This window comes from Heterodontus francisci, unplaced genomic scaffold (assembly GCF_036365525.1).
Source record: "Heterodontus francisci isolate sHetFra1 unplaced genomic scaffold, sHetFra1.hap1 HAP1_SCAFFOLD_1243, whole genome shotgun sequence".
Lineage (NCBI taxonomy): Eukaryota > Metazoa > Chordata > Chondrichthyes > Heterodontiformes > Heterodontidae > Heterodontus > Heterodontus francisci.
In genome coordinates, this window is record NW_027141557.1 from 87,501 (window position 1) to 92,500 (window position 5,000).

Sequence of the window (5,000 nt, forward strand, 5' to 3'; positions counted from 1 at the left end):
CGGTGGCGGAACCAGGCCGGCCCGACCGCTGGGGGCCGCCCGGGCGACGTTTGAATCTGTCGGGTCGGACCGCCGAATCCCGCGGGATTTCGGGATCGAATCTGCGGGTGGAATCGGCACCTCGTCCCGCTGTCCGGTTCCCCCCCGTCGACTGCAACGGGTTTCCGAGGCCCGTCGGTCAGGCGCGGTTCGCTCCGCAATCCGCCGGCCGATCGGCACCGGGCGGGGCTCTACGGAAAGAGGGGACCCTCCCGCGTCGAGTGCCGGCGCACCGACCCCGCAGGCTGACCGGGAAGGTTAAGACTCACCCCGCTGAATGCCCGGCCCCGGGAACCCTCCGGCGCCGGGGCCATAACTTCGGGGAGGAAGGTCCGAGCTCCGCGCGGTCGACGGCAGGTGAAAGGGGCCGGTGCGCCGCGGAAGGCGACAGCAGTCCCGTCAGGCTGCACCTCTGCTCGGGCGAACGGCGTCAGGAAAAGGGGAGAGCACTTCCCCACCGATAGCTCCGGAACGCCCGGACCCATTGGCCCGCGGCACCGGTGGCTGCTAGAGGGCCTCCGGCGCCGTCAGCCGGGGTACGTCCCAGGCCGGCCGGACGGCGGGCAGCCGGAGGCAACGGCCTGGAACGGAGCCAGACTTGAGTCGTTCCGTGCCGTGGGCAAAAAGGCAGGGCTGCGGGTCAGCGCAGTTTGGCAAACCTAGCCGCAAGTGCGGGAAGGGCGGAGGAGCACACGGACGCCGCCTTCCCAAACTGAGCCCAAAGTGCCCAGGCATGCCCCCTTGATCTCGCCTAATCAGTGAGCCCAAAATAATTTCAGAGTGTGGAAACCTTATCCAAAAAGGTCGAAAAGAACGGCCAGAGATCAAGTCCGAAAGGGGAAATCAGTAACAAGCAAGCAGAGTAATCATTAACCAAAAAGCGCAAAATTATGTTAAAAGTGTGAAATCATTAACCAAAAACTCGAAAATAATGTCCAGAGACCAAGTCCGAAAGTACAAATAATTAACCAGTAAGCAGAGTCATCATTAACCAAAAATCGCAAAAGTAAGTAAAAAGCAGAGTCATCATTAACCAAAAATCGCAAAAGTAAGTAAAAAGTGTGAAATCATTAACCAAAAATCGCAAAAGTAAGTAAAAAGTGTGAAATCATTAACCAAAAACTCGAAAATAATGTCCAGAGACCAAGTCCGAAAGGGCAAATGGTTAACCAGTAAGCAGAGTAATCATTAACCAAAAAGGGCAAAAGTAAGTAAAAAGTATGAAATCATTAACCAAAAAGCACAAAATTAAGTTAAAAGTGTGAAATCATTAACCAAAAAGTCGAAAATAATCTCCAGAGACTAAGTCCGAAAGGGCAAATGGTTAACCAGTAAGCAGAGTCATCATTAACCAAAAATCGCAAAAGTAAGTAAAAAGTATGAAATCATTAACCAAAAAGCACAAAATTAAGTTAAAAGTGTGAAATCATTAACCAAAATGTCGAAAACAATGTCCAGAGACTAAGTCCGAAAGGGCAAATGGTTAACCAGTAAGCAGAGTAATCATTAACCAAAAAGCGCAAAAATATGTTAAAAGTGTGAAATCATTAACCAAAAATCGCAAAAGTAAGTAAAAAGTGTGAAATCATTAACCAAAAACTCGAAAATAATGTCCAGAGTCCAAGTCCGAAAGGGCAAATGGTTAACCAGTAAGCAGAGTAATCATTAACCAAAAATCGCAAAAGTAAGTAAAAAGTGTGAAATCATTAACCAAAAATCGCAAAAGTAAGTAAAAAGTGTGAAATCATTAACCAAAAAGCACAAAATTAAGTTAAAAGTGTGAAATCAATAACCAAAAACTCGAAAATAATCTCCAGAGACTAAGTCCGAAAGGGCAAATGGTTAACCAGTAAGCAGAGTAATCATTAACCAAAAATCGCAAAAGTAAGTAAAAAGTGTGAAATCATTAACCAAAAATCGCAAAAGTAAGTAAAAAGTGTGAAATCATTAACCAAAAACTCGAAAATAATGTCCAGAGTCCAAGTCCGAAAGGGCAAATGGTTAACCAGTAAGCAGAGTAATCATTAACCAAAAATCGCAAAAGTAAGTAAAAAGTGTGAAATCATTAACCAAAAACCCAAAAATAATGTCCAGAGACTAAGTCCGAAAGGGCAAATGGTTAACCAGTAAGCAGAGTAATCATTAACCAAAAATCGCAAAAGTAAGTAAAAAGTGTGAAATCATTAACCAAAAATCGCAAAAGTAAGTAAAAAGTGTGAAATCATTAACCAAAAACTCGAAAATAATGTCCAGAGTCCAAGTCCGAAAGGGCAAATGGTTAACCAGTAAGCAGAGTAATCATTAACCAAAAATCGCAAAAGTAAGTAAAAAGTGTGAAATCATTAACCAAAAACCCAAAAATAATGTCCAGAGACTAAGTCCGAAAGGGCAAATGGTTAACCAGTAAGCAGAGTAATCATTAACCAAAAATCGCAAAAGTAAGTAAAAAGTGTGAAATCATTAACCAAAAATCGCAAAAGTAAGTAAAAAGTGTGAAATCATTAACCAAAAACTCGAAAATAATGTCCAGAGTCCAAGTCCGAAAGGGCAAATGGTTAACCAGTAAGCAGAGTAATCATTAACCAAAAATCGCAAAAGTAAGTAAAAAGTGTGAAATCATTAACCAAAAACCCAAAAATAATGTCCAGAGACTAAGTCCGAAAGGGCAAATGGTTAACCAGTAAGCAGAGTAATCATTAACCAAAAAGCGCAAAAGTAAGTAAAAAGTATGAAATCATTAACCAAAAACTCGAAAATAATGTGCAGAGACTAAGTCCGAAAGGGCAAATGGTTAACCAGTAAGCAGAGTAATCATTAACCAAAAATCGCAAAAGTAAGTAAAAAGTGTGAAATCATTAACCAAAAACTCGAAAATAATGTGCAGAGACTAAGTCCAAAAGGGCAAATGGTTAACCAGTAAGCAGAGTAATCATTAACCAAAAAGCGCAAAAATATGTTAAAAGTGTGAAATCATTAACCAAAAACTCGAAAATAATGTCCAGAGACTAAGTCCGAAAGGGCAAATAATTAACCAGTAAGCAGAGTAATCAATAACCAAAAAGCGCAAAAGTAAGTAAAAAGTGTGAAATCATTAACCAAAAAGTCGAAAATAATGCCCAGAGACTAAGTCCGAAAGGGCAAATGGTTAACCAGAAAATCCGTCGAATAATGTCCAGAGACTAAGTCCGAAAGGGCAAATGGTTAACCAGTGGAAGGGCGATCAAGCGGAAAAATTTGCCCCGGTTACCCGGGATGGAGTTCCAGAGGTCCGGCCAGAGTTGTCAAATTCGTCCCGCTGATCGGACGCTTGTCATTCGGGTGGCTGGGGGTTGGCGGGGTATCTGCACAGTAGTAGGAGGTGGCAAGTCGGGACTTGGACGTTTATTCCAAGAGTCCACCCGAGCCTCCAGGTCTGCAGAGACCGACCCTAGCTGCCGCCCAACCGACTTTTAAGCCTTTTTCGGATGGGGATTTTTTCCCATTTTCGTCCATTTTTCGGGTTTTCTGTCGGGCTTAATAGGCGGCAGCCTGACCCCCGGCCGAGGCGGGGGGCGCACTCTCCCTTGCGTAAGGGTCCGGATTTGCCCCGGAAAGTGCCCCCGACGGCCTCCCGACCCGGGTGCCTGCAGGGCGGGGGAAAGGGTAGTCCCAGCCGCAGGAAATCATTAACCAAAAGACTTAGCCGTCGGGGCAGAGGCTAAGACCCGGGCTGGTGAAATCATTAACCAAAAGGAATGCACCCTTTTCCGAAAGTGCAGGCCGAAATAAGGCGAGCCTTGGGCCGGGAAGGCCAAAACCCCCAACTCATGGAAGTGTATGGGGTCGGACTCGGCGACTTTCCCGGGCCCCGAGTTGACCTTTCCCCACGGGGGCGGTCAAGTTGCTCCCGCCAAGAGGGCACGTTGCATTTGCTGCCGCTCTAGTCCCCGGGCTAGTTAATCAGTTGCCGTCGGAAGTCCCGATGCCGAAATGAAAAATGGCCGTTGCGGCGATTTGGCGCCTCATTTTCGGAAGGACTACCGGCAGGCAACCCGCCGAATTGACACTTGCGATTCGGGTGGCTGGGGGTTGGCGGGGTACCCGGAGATTTTCGGGAACTCGATTTTCAGAACTTTTGCTGGCAGCGGTTGCACTTGCAAAGTGGCCGAAGAAGTGCTCCCTCAAGGAAGGACCTTCTTTTGAAATAAAAGACCTTCCGAAGAGTGCCTGGAAGTCATTTATGAGCATTTAAGGGTAAATCTGGCGGACTTTCCATGCTCTGTTGCCGGCTCTGAAATATCGCACAGTTGGGTCTAGGCCGGTAGACTGGCTGTGAAAACAGACAAAGTGTTTTGGCGAGCGAAAGCAAACAAGGCCTTGGAACAGATTGGGGGGGTGCGGAGGCACACCACACCCACAGGAAAAGAATTAATGAAAAAAAAACCAAAGTCTATGACATGTCTGTTGGTACAGTGAGAAAAGCAAAGAAGGGAGGCTGCGATGGCAGAGCAAAGCCGACCTTCATACAGATATACATGTCAAAGAAAGAAACTATGCCCGCAAAAGACTTGGTGCGAAATAACAAGGCTCCTTGTGAACGGTTATCTTTGTCTGTCAGGCGCAGATTGTGGCGGCGTCGCCTGGTTTCCTTGGGTTGCACTACATGTATGTCCTATTCTCAAACGAAAAGTGCGTGCCCAGAATTTTGTCCAAGTTAGGCGACGCACGCCGGCTGGCATCACCTCTCCGTGCGAGCGCCGAAAGCTTTGGTCGACCTGTTTGGCTACGCTGGTCGCGGTTGCTCCTTACAGTGATGGGGACGGAAAACCGATGCGAGTTGACCAGGCGACGTCAACCAAGTTGCATGCTTTCTCCCCCCCCCGCCGCCGCCAACCCCACACTGTGTGAAAGGAAAAAAAAAGTGCGTGCCCAGGTCACTCGATCGATACGGCGAGGACTGTCCGACGTTGGAGGGCCCAGGC